This window comes from Triturus cristatus, chromosome 5_2 (genome assembly GCF_964204655.1).
Source record: "Triturus cristatus chromosome 5_2, aTriCri1.1, whole genome shotgun sequence".
NCBI classification, from domain to species: Eukaryota; Metazoa; Chordata; class Amphibia; order Caudata; family Salamandridae; genus Triturus; species Triturus cristatus.
Window position 1 is genome coordinate 645,657,373 of NC_140588.1, and position 17,015 is coordinate 645,674,387.

Consider the following 17,015-nt stretch of genomic DNA (forward strand, 5'->3'; position numbering starts at 1 on the left):
GAAGAAAGTGAAACAGGAAGGACAAAGAAAAAAGGATGAAAAAAATAAGAAAGTAAAGCAAAAAATAAAAAAGTGCAAAAGTTTTGCAAAACACAAAGAAATGTGGAAACATTTAAAATACACAAATACAAAGGCACAAAGTACAATAAAAATAATAAGGAGGGTTAGATAAGTTTCAGAGGTGTAGGATTAAGTAGATTAAGAATGATTTCAAAAATTAGGCTCGAGTACCATAAACAGATCAAAAACAAGATTGCTCGCCACGTGGTGCCGTTGGTGTGCGATATCTGCTGCGAGAACGCACTTCGCGTTATGTATGATGTAAAACTTCATGCAAACGAGTGCAGCAAGCAACTCCACCTGATCGCAGAACTCCATTTATCACCACTTTGGTTTTTTGCCACTTCGCAGAGTTCTGCATAGCGCTACTATGCAAACTCCACCCAGGCTTAGTGCCAGAGTGTTTGTTAGTCTCCTAGATCCAAGGGGGTGATAAAGAGCCTTGGAATATGGCTGGATTCTAATCTCACTATGGAATGTCAAGTAAAAGAAATTGCAGACTCTTACTTTGGTATTTTGAGGCTTCCTACAAAGTTGTTATGTCTGCTCCCTTTCCTAGCCAGAAGGTTAAACGTCCAGGCCTTTATTATCTTCCACCTTGACTATGGCAATGCTGCTGCTCGGCCTCTTATGAATATCTCTAGGTACCAATCTGTACAAATGGCCTGTTAGAACCGGCGGTCTCTAGTTGGCAGAGGTATACACTTCTGACAAATAGGGACCTACCAACTCTAGTCAGGGCAAGGGGATTACACACTGAGATAACCCCTGCTACCCCCTTGGTAGCTTGGCAGAGCAGACAGGCTTATCTCAGAGGCAGTGTGTTAAGCATTTATGACCACATACAGTAATAAAGTGAATACACTACAAATGGACACAACACAGGAGTTATTATAAAAATAGTATTTTTATATAAGGCTTAGCACAAGACCAAATAACGACAAAAATATACCACAATCTTAATAAATACTCTTTGGAACGAAAAATAATAGTTCAGGTAAAGTTAATTCTTAGGAAATAGTTATTTAGCAACAAAAGTAAGTATTCTTCTGAAACACAGTTCTTGGCAACAATGTGACCCCCACAGGAGTCACACGATGTCGAGTTGACGATATTCCCAAGGTTCGGCGTCGACCGCGAGGAGCGCTACGTCGAGCCTGGAGTTGCAACAGAACCCACAAACACAGTACCTTTGGAAATGAAGAAAATGATGATCCACGGCGTCGAGCTGTCGGCGTCGAGGTCGGCGTCGATCGTGCCTCGGATTCGGGTTGATCCGCAGCGGCATCGAGGGGTGTCGTGCCGGAGCGGCGCTCACGGCGCCGAGAAGGGCGTCGAGCCGATGCGATCAGCAGCGGCGTCGAAACGGGGTCGCTTGGAGCTGGAGCCAAACTCACTACTCACTGGCGTCGATACCGGCGTCAAGACGGGGTCACTGGGAGCTGGAGCCGATACTCACTACTCCTGGCATCGCTACTGGCGTCGATCGGGCCCGGCGGCCGGCATCGAAGGCTCGGAACACTGGAGCCGTTACTCACGATGTCAAGCTGAATTCGGCAGCGTCGGCGACGTTGAGACTGCAGATTTCCCCTGTGCACTGGAAATAACACTTTCCAGCAATCAGCAATTCAGCAGAGGGTGAAGTCCTTTGGCCCTGTGACTTCAACAGGAGGCTGGCACTCTTCCAGCCCTTGGAGATTTTCTAGCAAGCTTTTGAGAGTACACACCAAGTTCCTCTCTCCTTGTTCCTTGGCAAAAATAAAGAAGCAGCTTCAGGTTCCTCCCAGCAAACAGCACACTGGCAGAAGCGGGAGGCAAGTCCTTAGATCAGCAGGCTTCTTGTCCTTGGTAGAGGTTTCCTTGTCAGAAGTGATCTGAGTTCTTGGTTCAGGTGTCCTTCTCTTATACCCCTTTCCTGCTTTGTTCCCTTTGTCCAAGCAGGGAAATTCCCCCCATCCTGGGTTTTTTGTGGGTGTTGCCAGGCAGAGGCACCTGGCCTATTCACTGAGCAGGGCAGGGTCCTCAGCCGCCCAGCAGGAGGCGGAGCCAGTATTGTCACTGGCAGGAGCAGGGCTATCAGTCGCCCGGCAGGAGGTGGAGCCAGCATTGTGTCAGGCAGGGCAGGCTATCAGGGACTACTCTTCCCCCACTCTAAGTGTAGATGCCTCATTCACCCCACACTGACTCATTCAGACCTCTGGAGCCACCCAGCCCCTGACACACACACCAAACCAGCAGAGACCGGTGGATAGTTGAACAAGAAAATAGCCACTTTCTAAAAGGGCTATTTTCAAACACAGAATTTAAAAACCATCCATCCTAAAGGGTGTGTTATTAAATTCTGAGTTCAGGGATACTAAACTCGACCTGCTACCATGCTCCCCGAGTCAGATAGATTATAATGGAGTTAATAATCAGTCTGCCCATTCTGGCGTATTGGAAGCAGGTAGCCCTTCAATAGTGAAAAACGAAAATGGCTGTAATTCACTATTAGGTCATGCCACACACATCAGGGTATGACCTACCTTTTACCCACAATGCACCCAGCCCTAGGGCCTACCATAGAGGTGTCTGAAATATGGCAAAGTGAAGGTTTTAGAGACTGGCAAGTAGGTTTCCTTGCCAAGTCGACATGGCAGTCAGGGACTGCACACAGGCTCTGCGATGGCAGGCCTGAGACACATTTTACACGCTGCTTCTGTGGGTGGCACAACCAGTGCTGCAAGCCCACCAGCAGCAGTTAACTTACATGCCCTTGGTACACGCGGTGCACCATACTAGGGTCTGAACAGTAAGTCAACCAAGCCAATCATGGTAACACCAATCAATGTATCAATTTTACATAGGGAGCACTTGCACTATGGCACTGATCAGCAGTGGCACAGTGCCCAAAGCAATATTCCAGCAAAAACATCGTAAACAGCAGAGGCCAACAGAAAAAAATGGAGGAGAGACTCATGCCAATGATGCCAGGTCTAACACGTGTCCCCTCCAGCAGAAATGTGGGGAGAACTACCCTTCACCCAGGGAGTCCTCATCACTAAGGCGGAAAAATCTGGACAGACCATCAGCATTGGCATGATCTGTACCAGGGCGGTGTTCCACCGTAAAGTCCATCCCCTCTAGGGAAATGGACCACCTCAACAGTTTTGGGTTTTCACCCCTCATCTGCATTAACCATCTGAGGGGCCTGTGGTCTGTCTGAACCCGGAAGTGAGTCCCAAACAGGTAGGGTCTTAGCTTCTTCAGCGCCCAGACCACAGCAAATGCCTCACGCTCTATCGCACTCCACCTTTGTTCCCTGGGAAGTAACCTCCGGCTGATGAAGGCTACAGGTAAGTCTCGGCCCTCCTCATTCATCTGTGCTAGAACAGCCCCCACACCATGCTCTGAAGCGTCTGTCTGGACAATGAACTCTTTTGAAAAGTCGGGTGCCTGGAGGACCGGTGCTGTACACATTGCAGTTTTCAGGGTGTCAAAGGCTTTCTGACAGGCGTCAGTCCAGATCACAAGTCTCGGCTGCTTCCTGGAAGTCAGCGAGGTCAAGGGGTGCACAATGTTGCCATACCCCTTGACAAACCTCCTGTAGTAACCCGTGAGACCCAAGAAGGCTCTCACCTGAGTCTGGGTTTTGGGCGGTTCCCAAGCCAGGATGGTATCTATCTTGGGTTGCAGGGGGGCCACCTTGCCGCTCCCTACTTGGTGCCCCAAGTACACCACTGAACCCTGCCCAATCTGGCACTTACTGGCCTTGATTGTGAGGCCTGCTCTGCGCAGGGCCAACAACACTTCCTGGAGGTGGCGCAAGTTTTCCTCCCAGCTGGCGCTGAACACTGCTATGTCGTCCAGGTAGGCGGCGCTGAAATCCTCCAGTCCAGCCAATACCTGGTTGACCAACCTCTGGAATGTGGCAGGGGCTTTCTTCATCCCAAAGGGCATAACCCGGAACTGGTAGTGCCCATCTGGTGTGGAGAATGCAGACCTCTCTTTTGCCCCATCGGTCAAGGCGATCTGCCAGTACCCAGACGTTTGATCAAACGTACTAAGGTACCGGGCAGCCCCCAACCGATCTATGAGCTCATCAGCTCTGAGGATGGGGTGCGCATCAGTCTTGGTGACTGAATTGAGTCCTCGGTAATCCACACAGCACCGAAGTTCTGGTGAAGCACCAGGCGCTGCAGCCTTTGGGACCAAGACCACTGGGCTGGCCCAAGGACTGCTAGAGGACTCAACCACCCCTAGGGCAAACATCTTGGAGACCTCCTCCTTGATGTATTCTCTGACCTTATCAGTCACCCTGTAGGCTTTGTGCCTCACAGGAGTGCTGTCCCCGGTGTCCACATCGTGGACACACCACTGAGTGACACCAGGGATTAAGGAGAACAGATCAGGGAATTGTCCCAGCAGATGGCGACAATCTTGCTGCTGCTCAAGGGTCAGTGTGTCAGATAGGACAACACCATCCACTGACCCATCTTGCTCTTTTGCACACAGGAGGTCAGGAAGAGGCTCACTCTTCTCCTCCATTCCAGCATCTGTGGCTAAGAGCATGCCACTTCAGACCTTTCTAAGTGGGGCTTTAACCGGTTTACATGCCGGACCCTCAAGGTGTTCCTGGGAGACTTCAAGTCCACCAAGTAGGTGACATCGCTCTTTTTCTGCAAAACCTTAAATGGTCCAGTCCACCTGTCCTTGAGCGCACAAGGTTCTACAGGGGCCATGACCCAAACTTTCTGACCAGGTTGAAGCTCAACCAGAGTGGCATTCTGGTCGTACCACCGCTTCATCTCTTCCTGGCTGGCCTCCAGATTTGCCTGAGCAAGATCTCTGAAGCGCCGAGTCTGGTTCCTAAAGGCCAGCATGTAACTGTATACATCCCGGGGAGGTTTCCTGGGAGATTGCTCCCAGCCTTCTTTGACCAGACTCAAAGGCCCTCTTACCGGGTGTCCATACAAAAGCTCAAAGGGACTGAACCCAAGAGACTTTTGTGGCACCTCACGGTAAGCAAACAGCAGGCATGGTAAGAGGACGTCCCATTTACGCCTCATTGGTTCTTCAAGACCCATAATCATGCCTTTTAGGGTCCGGTTGAATCTCTCAACCAGCCCATTACCTTGAGGGTGGTAAGGAGTGGTAAACTTGTAGGTTACCCCACACACCTTCCACAGAGACTTCATATAATTAGAAATGAAGTTGGTGCCCCGGTCTGACACCACCTCTCTGGGGAACCCCATGCGGGAGAAAACACCCATCAGTGCCCGTCCCACCACGGGGGACATCACTGTGCGGAGAGGGATGGCTTCCGGGTACCGGGTGGCATGGTCCACCAAGACCAGGATAAACCTGTTGCCCATGGGTGTCTTGGGGTCCAGTGGCCCCACAATGTCAATCCCCACTCGCTCAAAGGGGGTACTGACTACGGGAAAAGGTTGGAGGGGAGCCTTCTGCTTCCGCCCACTTTTCCCACTTGCCTGGCAAGTTTGGCAGGTCCTACAATGGATGTCTGAATCCCTTCTCATCTGGGGCCAATAAAAATGGGTGACAAGCCTGTCATAGGTCTTGTCCTGGCCCAGATGTCCAGCTAACGGAACGTCATGAGCCAACCCCAGTAGGAAGGCTCTGAAGCGCTGGGGTACCACCAGCACACGGGCTGACCCAGGCTCAGCAGCCTTAGGCTCGCTATACAGGAGGTCGTTCTCCCAGTAAATCCAATGTGATCCTGACTGATCACCTGTCGTTTGGGCTGAGGCCTGCTGCCTCATACCCACAAGAGAAGGGCACACTTTCTGTTCAGCACAAAATTCCTCCGTGGAGGGACCACCATCCTGCTGCCAATGGGTCAGCTCGGGCAGGTCTCCCGGTTCAGCCACTTGTTCCCCTGTAGGTTCCAGGGCATCCCTCTCAGGGTCTGCTCCCTCCTGGACCTTGGGAACGATGGCGGGACGGTTTCCCGCGCCCCCTGCCTCTTCTCTTCACGGTTGGGTCCTGGGCCATACTTTCAGGCTCCAGGACCCCATCAACACCCTTACTAGCTGACATGGAACGGGTGGTTGCACACACCCACTCCGGCAGACCCAAAATTTCCAGATGCGCTTTTCGCTCCACCTTAGCCCAAAGGGAGTCCTCCAAATAATTGCCCAGGAGACAATCAACCGGCATGGCGGGCCTCACAGCAACCTGAAGAGTACCTGAGACCCCCCCCCACTCAAAAGGAACTTGAGCTACCTCACACTTACTCTGTGAGTTGTCAGCAGCTGCAACGGGGTAGAATGCATGGGGGACCACCTGCTCTCTGGACACCAAGTGACACTTGACAGCTGTCACACTTGCTCCGGTGTCTCTGAGAGCTTCCACCCTATGGCCATTAATGGTCACCCACTGCCTATATTTCTTAGTGTTACTAGGCAGAGGGGTTGGAGGGACCATTTCCATGTCTCCTAAAGAGACCAGGGACATTTCTGCAGGAACCCACCCACCGGGGGCACCCATCTCGCTCCCTCCCAGGGCTACATTCGCTACCTGACGGGGGGTGCACGCGGCGGTGCATTTGAATCCTTCATGGGACACTGGGGATCATAATAACGGTGTCCCACCTGCTTACAAACGTAGCAGGTCATTGGGCCCCTGGGAACAGGTTTACCTGTCGGGACCTCTGGCTTCTTTACAGGGGGAGGCTGGGAACCCTTCCCTTGGTTCCCTTGGGGATTACTTTGGGGCCCTTTCTGAAACTCCCTCTGTTTACCCCGGTCCCCCCCACTCTTCTGCTGGGGACCCTGCCCACCTTTGGCTGAGTCTCCCACTGGACCCTTGTGGACCCTGGTACTGACCCAGCGGTCCGCCTCCTCGGCAAGTTTTCTAGGGTTGGATATCTTGCTATCAATAAGGTGCTGGCGTAGCTCTGGAAAACAGTTATTAGACAAGTGCTCCCATGCAAACAAATCATAAAGAGCATCATAACTATCCACCTTGCTACCCTTTACCCAACCATCCATGGCTCTGCAAAAGAAGGACACATATTCAACCCACGTAGTACCCGGCAACTTCTTACATTCTCTAAAGGCTTGTCGGTACTTTTCTGGAGTTAAGCCATACCTCAACATTAAAGCATCTTTCATATGAGTATAAGACATCCTATCTTCAGCAGGCATGCCCAACAAGGTATCTCTCCCCTCATTGGCAAAGCGACACCACAACCCCGCTCCCCAATCTTTCTCAGGGACCCGGTGGGCCAACAATGCTAACTCAAATGCTTTAAACCATTGACCAAAATCCTCATTTTTACTGTAATCTTTTATCACATCTTTGGGAAAATAAAACCTACTTTCTGCAGGCACAGATGGAGTGCTGCCACCAGAGGGATTCAACTCTAAACTCTTAGTTTTAAGCTCCATCTCCCTCACCATCTTCTCACGTTCAAACGCTAATTTCTCTCTTTCAAAATCTAATCTTTTGCTCTCCATTTCAGCTTCCCTTTTGCTTTTTGCATTCTCTAATTCCAACTGCCCTCCTAATTTAAGTTTTGCCATCTCTAACTTGTATTCCCTCTCCTTCTCCCTGTCTTCCAACTCTTCAGGAGAAAGGCTCTTAGAGGACACACTGCTGCCGGGAGATGCCACGTGCCCATTCATGGGCTCTTCCACTTCCTCTTCCTCTTCCGGTACCACCCCCGGATCAGAGGGATTTCTGGCCTCTAACCAGGCCTTCAGTGCTTTGAGGAAGTCGTCTCTCAATCTGAGACCTGTGGTAGGAACTTTAAACTGCTTGCAATATTGCTGTAGCTCCTTTAACTTGTACTTTTTTATCAATTTCTTATCAAATTCCTCCACAACAATAAGAGAAGGGGTAGCAGCTCCGGCATCCTCCATGGTCAAAACTGGCAGTGTTTAAAAAATAAGCTCCAGGAAAGCGTAGAACAAAAATAGAATATCCTACCAAAAACAGATTGTGGCTGCGCTATGGTCTGCTTTCACTATGTAGCGTACACTAATCACTGCACATGAGTCATAAATGCAAAGTTCAATCCTCACCGCTGACCACCAATGTTAGAACCGGGGGTCTCTAGTTGGCAGAGGTATACACTTCTGACAAATAGGGACCTACCAACTCTAGTCAGGGCAAGGGGATTACACACTCAGATAACCCCTGCTACCCCCCTTGGTAGCTTGGCAGAGCAGACAGGCTTATCTCAGAGGCAGTGTGGTAAGCATTTATGACCACATACAGTAATAAAGTGAATACACTACAAATGGACACAACACAGAAGTTATTATAAAAATAGTATTTTTATATAAGGCTTAGCACAAACCAAATAACGACAAAAATATACCACAATCTTAATAAATACTCTTTGGAAGGAAAAATAATAGTTCAGGTAAAGTTTCTTCTTAGGAAATAGTTCTTTAGCAACAAAAGTAAGTATTCTTCTGAAACACATTTCTTGGCAACAATGTGACCCCCACAGGAGTCACACGACGTCGAGTTTACGATATTCCCAAGGTTCGGCGTCGACCGCGAGGAGCGCTACGTCGAGCCTAGAGTTGCAACAGAACCCACAAACACAGTACCTTTGGAAATGAAGAAAACGATGATCCACGGCGTCGAGCTGTCGAGGTCGGCGTCGATCATGCCTCGGATTCGGGTCGATCCGCAGCGGCATCGAGGGGTGTCGAGCCGGAGCAGCGCTCACGGCGTCGAGAAGGGCGTCGAGTTGATGCGATCAGCAACGGCGTCGAGACTGGAGCTGGAGCTGGAGCTGGAGCCGAAATCACTACTCACTGGCGTCGATACCGGCGTCAAGACGGGGTCACTGGGAGCTGGAGCCGATACTCACTACTCCTGGCATCGCTACTGGCGTCGATCGGGCCCGGCGGCCGGCGTCGAAGGCTCGGAACACTGGAGCCGTTACTCACGATGTCCAGCTGAATTCGGCGGCGTCGGCGACGTCAAGATTGCAGATTTCCCCAGTGCACTGGAAATAACACTTTCCAGCAACCAGCAATTCAGCAGAGGGTGAAGTCCTTTGGCCTGTGACTTCAACAGGAGGCTGGCACTCTTCCAGCCCTTGGAGATTTTCTAGCAAGCTTTTGAGAGTACACATCAAGTTCCTCTCTCCTTGTTCCTTGGCAAAAATAAAGAAGCAGCTTCAGGTTCCTCCCAGCAAACAGCACACTGGCAGAAGCGGGAGGCAAGTCCTTAGATCAGCAGGCTTCTTGTCCTTGGTAGAGGTTTCCTTGTCAGAAGTGATCTGAGTTCTTGGTTCAGGGGTCCTTCTCTTATACCCCTTTCCTGCTTTGTTCCCTTTGTCCAAGCAGGGAAATAACCCCCATCCTGGGTTTGTTGTGGGTGTTGCCAGGCAGAGGCACCTGGCCTATTCACTGAGCAGGGCAGGGTCCTCAGCTGCCTAGCAGGATGCGGAGCCAGTATTGTCACTGGCAGGAGCAGGGCTATCAGTCGCCCGGCAGGAGGTGGAGCCAGCATTGTGTCAGGCAGGGCAGGCTATCAGGGACTACTCTTCCCCCACTCTAAGTGTAGATGCCTCATTCACCCCATACTGACTCATTCAGACCTCTGGAGCCACCCAGCCCCTGACACACACACCAAACCAGCAGAGACCGGTGGATAGTTGGACAAGAAAATAGCCACTTTCTAAAAGGGCTATTTTCAAACACAGAATTTAAAAACCATCCATCCTAAAGGGTGTGTTATTAAATTCTGAGTTCAGGGATACTAAACTCGACCTGCTACCATGCTCCCTGAGTCAGATAGATTATAATGGAGTTAATAATCAGTCTGCCCATTCTGGCCTATTGGAGGCAGGTAGCCCTTCAATAGTGAAAAACGAAAATGGCTGTAATTCACTATTAGGTCATGCCACACACATCAGGGCATGACCTACCTTTTACCCACAATGCACCCAGCCCTAGGACCTACCATAGAGGTGTCTGAAATGTGGCAAAGTGAAGGTTTTAGAGACTGGCAAGTAGGTTTCCTTGCCAAGTCGACATGGCAGTCAGGGACTGAACACAGGCTCTGCGATGGCAGGCCTGAGACACATTTTACACGCTGCTTCTGTGGGTGGCACAACCAGTGCTGCAAGCTCACCAGCAGCAGTTAACTTACATGCCCTTGGCACACGCGGTGCACTAGACTAGGGTCTGAACAGTAAGTCAACCAAGCCAATCATGGTAACACCAATCAATGCTTCAATTTAACATAGGGAGCACTTGCACTGTGGCACTGATCAGCCGTGGCACAGTGCCCAAAGCAATATTCCAGCAAAAACCTCGTAAACAGCGGAGGCCAACAGAAAAAAATGGAGGAGAGACTCATGCCAATGATGCCAGGTCTAACATGGCCTTAAAAGACCTTTATTGGCTTCTAGTCATTCGGAGACTCCAGATTAAGACTCTCTGCTTCCTGGCTAGGTCTCTCTTCAAGAAAGGTCTGTTTTATTAAGATAGCTAGCCATTCCTTATACCCCTGGAAGACTACTTAGAACTTCTTCAGCACATTTATTGCAGGTCCCCAACTATAGCAAATCTTGCTGGGGCAGCTGTTCCTTCTCCAATCAGGCACCCAAACTCTGGAACACCCTTCCTTTGAAACTATACCTGCTCTCTAAGGAGCTCAGATTTTGTAAGGTGATGTCCTATTTCTCATAAAATCTACTCCTGCCAGTCTCCCTACAATGATTACTGGGGACAATCCTCTATTCACCAAAGACATTACCAATTTCAGCACATGTTCTTTTATCCTTTCAGTCCCTTACTGATCACTTCCTCTCTGCTCTTCACAACTTCCATACATGAATGTCTAAATTCAACTCTCATTGATGTTACCAATGAATACTCTGAAAAACTCTGTCCTCTACCTCCTTTTAACCTGCAATTCCTCTGGTACCTTCTTCCCGTGTTGAGCCAGCTCAGGTGCCAAACCTTTGAACCTCAACCACTGAATTTAGGAAAAAGCATCCATCGTTAATTTTCCAAAGCGTGCATGTTCTTCACCTAAAACAACATATTTAACTGCAAATAACTCAGCACCTTTTCCGTCAGCAATCTCAGCACCAGCCAGTTAATCACAGACACTTTGTTAGTTTTATACATCACTGACTCATTGCCAGTCATGAGTATTACTTGTTGCTCAACGCATGTCCCTAGAGGTCTATATCCACCAAATCCGGAAACATTTTAAGAAAGGCAAGTCTATGATTTTGTCTCCTCCAGTTATCAAGCCATTTGTTGATGAACCACCTTCCATTCCAATAGAGTCGGAATCCCCTTGTTCTTGATGCATCAGAATATGTGCTCATTTAATTTCATTTTTTCATTCATTTTATATACTTATTTATGCCTTGGAACTCAACTGTCAAAATACAGTATCAAAGTGGAGACATAATAGTGTGCACAAAAGAAATTCTGAAAGAAGTCACAGCGTATTTAGTGAAGGAGAGACACTTAACTGCATAAACATATGGTTTCATAATAAAAAGTACAGTTCAATGCACTCCATATTAAAGTGGAAGTGTGCTAATATTCTCATATGCGCAAATTAACGAAAGTACATAAGACACATGAACCAAATCTTTTAGCTCCTGCCTCGTTCTTTCAAGCTGTACCCAATTAACATACTTTGCTGGCTTTCTGCCCTTTAGGAAAGGCTGGCTCCGCGCTGTGTATCTCTGCCTGTCTGTGCCAGGAGCTGAGCATCATAGCCCCCCTCAAGAATTCCTTTTCTGTCTTCACAGAACTCTCTCCCCAGCGCCTCTCTTCTCTTGGCTGCTGCTCTCATCCTCCCTACATACTGAGCACGGACCTGGCCCCCTCCTTTGGAATGCCGTCTTATCACAACGAAGGTCATGGCAAGCCAGCCACAACTGAATCCACAAGCTGTATTTTTCAACTTTGAAAATACTTTCTGTTCAGCTAAATACTCACAGCCCAGAGCATTGAAACACTTTTTTCCAAATTAAATACACGTTATATTGTGGACAAATTCAACTGAAACAAAACACACCCACTCAGAAGTTCACGTCTGAAGCTGGAAAAAGCCACATTTTACCAAGAAGCAATTCACTCACCTGGTGCACTCAGGTTCAAGCAAGTTATTCTCCATTTCTGACTTTCCGGACAAAACGGTCAGCTCCAGGGTTTTGCCTTTGGGACCCCAGCCGGTGACCGCTATCCAAGGATCCGCCTGATCGAAAGGTCGGGGCAGTTGCGAGATCCAAGCTTGGCCTTGTAGATGTGGGGCCCGGTCCGCCCAACTGACCAGACACCACCACTGCCCCTATGACCTGCTTACGGGTGAGGGGACCCCACTTTATGGGTTCCCTGTTTGGGCACCATCTGAAGGACGAGGCCCTCTAAGGTCCCCACGGGTTATATATACAAGCACCTACTACGCCTTCTTCAAGTGAAGAGTCGGTCAGACAGTAGAGAATATAAACAGGCTTTATTAGTAGTTCTCTGCAAAGAGAGCCCCGGTCAGACCTATACCCTTAGATGGCCGCTGAGGGGACTGCATTCAGAACACTTGGAAACACCCCGTCTGCCTTTCCCCCTTCCCTCCCAAGACATGCCCAGGCTGGAAGAATCCAGCTGGGGCTGGTTACACACAGCTGAGGCAGTTGGTGAATTTTGATTCTGGGTCTGAGCACTCTATCTGTGTGCCAAGGTCATTCTACACAGCAGAGCCAGGGGAGGGAGAGGATTCAGGGGAACCCGCTTCTGTATCATAAGCTTTGGTTCCATAAGCCAGGTTCTTGCTCATAAGGTTCTGTTTCATAAGCAAGCTTCTGTTGCATAAGGAAGATATGCAGAAGTACTAACAATGCATTCACCAGAACAGTGAAGCCTAACCTTGTGAACAAAATGTGTCTCAGCAGTTTTCTAGCTAAGATAGCAAAAGACAGAGAGAGGCTTAGTTTCAATCACAGAGCAAAATGGGTAACAACAACAAAATGGCACCATGAATGCTAACTTTACAATGTAATGAACATGAGCAAGGGGGAATAATATTTTCAATCCTAACAGGGGTAAGATTTACTATACTCACTCCAGTCTAAGCAACAGTAGGGAAAGTACTTCACTTCAAAGACATTACATATTTGAATGTATATTCATTTACGCTACATTTGTTTGGATCCTACTCTAATTGAAATCTTGTTTATGTGGGTTCATGGAGGCATATTGAATAACATACAATTAACAGGTATTCTCATTTTGAAACTCCTGCATGTTTTTGTGCTGGATGTATGTTAGAGAGTTTGTAATTGTAATCACTCATACCACCATATAAACTAGCAAGTGCTGTTTTAAGTGAATGTGCATTTACAGTATTTTGATAGTTTTCCCCCAATTGGGTTCGGTGCCTGCCTGACTCGTAGGACAAAAGAAGGACCTGTGCAGGTGTCATCTGCAACCTGCATGTGAGAGGGGAGCTCTTGAGCGCATCCTAACTGGTCTTACCTGTCACAGTAGCAAAAGCACCTACCCACACCCAGGCCTTTGCCTCTGCTCTGGGATCAGGTTTTAAACCTGATCAGGGCTATTTACCTGCTTGCTGACAGTTGGATGTTATTGCAAATTAGCCTCCAGGAACTTTTGACAAGGGAAAGGTAACTTTCTAAATGTCCCATTTTTTAAATATTCATCAACAGTCAATAAATATTAACATTTTTTGTTTAATCATTGTAGTTGCTAGTCGCTAGCCTTAGACAGCAGAAGTAATATTTACTATTACTTCTAAGTGTTTCTCTATGAGGCAGCTAGTCTTCCTATAGTGAAAATAGTTTTTGAATGCTTGGTACTGTAATGATATGTTAGCTCAAACATTCTACTATTAAATACCAGGCACCCTCCCTTGGGATATACAAGATGACATTACTATTTAAGAGGGAGATTTTCTCTTGTTCAAAGGCCTTATTTTTACACGTCGAGTTGTAGGTTAAAAATGCAGCTGGCAGGCTACAGTGGTAGGCCTTGACTGATGTTTGGCTGGCCAGACTAGTGGGTGGCACAATATTGCTGTAGTCCATGGCTCACATTTAAGTTCCATGTCAGGGGTGTACTTTAGACACCATTTACTATGGTCCATTAACAAAGTTAAATATTTCAATTATGGTTTATCCAGTTTCAGAGTGTATCAGGGTCAGAGCACATGCAGTAGGGTCTGCTTAGTAGTGTCCTAGTGCATGCAATAAAAGAACCAGGAGCATCAGCCCACAAATAAAAGGGGGATGGTCATTCAAAAAGACAATTTCTCACACTAACTTATCAGGAGAACCATTGTGGTTTGGGGGGGGGGAGGGGGGTTGGACTTGGCTCTTTTGCAGGGTCACCCTGTGGTTTTTACCTCTACATCTCATGGTTTGCTTAATTCATTTCCGTTGGCCTTTGGACTCTGTAAACTTTACCTTTATTAACCAGATCCAAAATGCATATGCTCACTCCCTAAAACACATAATTGGCAAATTTAATTTACATACAAATCCCCTGTAAAGTGGTATACTATATACCCAGTGATAATAGCGGGACTGAAGCACTTATAGTGCTACCCACTTAAGTAGCTCCTTAAAACATGTCTCAGGCCTGCCATTGCAGCCTGTATTCAGAATTAAACTGCCAATCGACTAGGGAAAATAAACCACTTGCTAGGCCTAAACCTCCCGTTTTAATATATACAAGTCAGGGTAAGCCCTAAACAAGCCTGGTAGCATTTAATTAATTGTTTTTTAAATTTCAATGCACAATGTGTACACACCAAAGTATTTAATATTAACCCTGGATGGAGTTTGCGTAGTCCCGCTACGCGGAATTCCACGAAGCCACAAAAAATCTCTGCGAGCTACGCGAATTTCCGCAAGCTCGTTTGCGATGTATTTTTCCTGTTCGGGAATGCATATTGCATGTTCGGGGATGCTTTTTGCATGCTCGGGGGGGGGAAATCTTGCACAAACTTCCCCACAAGGTCGCCAATGGGCGCGGCCATCTTGTTTTTCACGTTTTGCTTTGGTTCTGGGCCTGTTTTTCTAATTTCCCTATATCATTTCAGACCTTTGTTTCTAGAAACATTTTTTGATCTTTTTTGTTTCATTTATTATTTATCCCTCTCTATTCATGATCGTATATTTTGCGTTTTTTCCTACTTTTGTGTGTTTTTACTGCGTTTTTCACTCTTTTTCTTTTCTTGCTTTTTTCATTTCTTTTGCTTACTTTCTTAGTTCCTACCTTTTCTTTTCCGCGCCCGCCTACCGAGAACCATGGCAAAGGGCCAGGGAAAGAATAAGAGGAGGGCTCGGAGGGTGAGCCCACCCACAAGGGGTGCAGGTACGGGCCTTGTTCAGTGAGGCGGAGGTGGCGCACTGTTTTTTTTTATCCAGCGCCACCTTCCCTTAACCCTGGCAGCAGGCGGCAGGTCTGGGTCTGGGTATGGGCTCCGGGAGCATCACCGGCGCTGGGCAAGAGAGGGCCGGGCAGTGTTTTGCAGATCTGGGGTCTGGCACACCCACAACCAATTGACAGACCAGTGGTCCAATATCCTGGACCGGGAGCATGACCAACTGGAACTGCTAGGTGTTGAGGTCCCGGGGCTTGGTGAGTAGCTATTTATGTTACTATTTTGTCTTCTTATGTTCTCTGTGTACTGTTATTGCGTGATAGTTACTTCCAGTGAGTTACACCGTGGCCAGACTCGTCATCGTCATGCCCGGCACTAAACACATCAGCCAACACCTACGGCGACTCCACTGGCTCCCCGTGGAGAAGAGAGTCACCATCAAAATCCTCACCCATGCCTTCACAACAACGCACCCAAATACATCAATGACAGAATAAACGTCCACGTACCCAAAAGAAACCTGCGATCATCCAACCTCGCACTGGCCGAAACACCGCGGATCCACAGAGCCAGATCAGGCGGGAGATCGTTCTCTCACATTGCAGCCAAGACCTAGAATGAGCTATCGGTAGACATCAGACGTGCCCCCTCCCTCAACACCTTTGGGAAGACCCTCAAGTCCTGGTTCTTCGGCTGAACAGAGCTGCATACCCCCCCAGCGCCTTGAGACCCTCACGGGTGAGTAGCACACTTTCAATCCCCCTGACTGATTGACTGAGGCAAAGTTGTTGTGAACAGTTGAAGAAGACACCCTGACCTTTATTTAAACATTAACATTAGCGGCGGGGGTTGAGTAACTAATGGCATATTCTATCTTCAACTCATCAAAGACAGTTTTATTACGAAGACAAACAATCAGACAACATGTATGACTGGCAGAGAAGGATGCGTGGGTGAAGGAAGGGACCACAGAATGCATAGGTGGCAGATGAAGATGATAGGAATAGGATGTATGGGTAGTTGAAGAATGGGTGAAAGGTAAAAGAGAAAGCAGAAAGGATGCCTGTCTGGGTGGGTGAAACTGTATGGGTGAAAGGAATCCTGCAGGGGGGTTTGATGGCTCAAACTCTAAGGCAAGCAAGGACGTATGGCATGGGTGGCAGTTGGTTATATCTAAATGTATGTTGCTGTCGGTGAAAGCCGGTTTATGATAGCCATGTTTGGATTGATGGATGGATGCCTGGATGGTATCATATAGTAGGTGAAAACAGAGTCAGACTGGATGAAGAGAATGTAAAAGAAAATTAAACCGTGCCAGAGTACAAGAGCCAAGGGTGAAGAAGATTAAGAATAAAATAATAATAATGCTAGAAGAGCAATGCACTGAATGTAAACTAAAAAAACAAGACCTGGGAAGAACAAGGACTATTTTTTTGCAAGGTTTTAGATTCAAAGGTTTGAGGTTGTTCTTGTATTTTAGAATGGAATACTCCCTAGACTCACAGTAGTTTGCAAGCATAACATATATATTGTGCATGACTATAATAATTTACCCTTCCCAAAATCACGTCCATCCGACTCCGAGGCCCACTTCTGCTCCAGTCCTCTAACTGTCA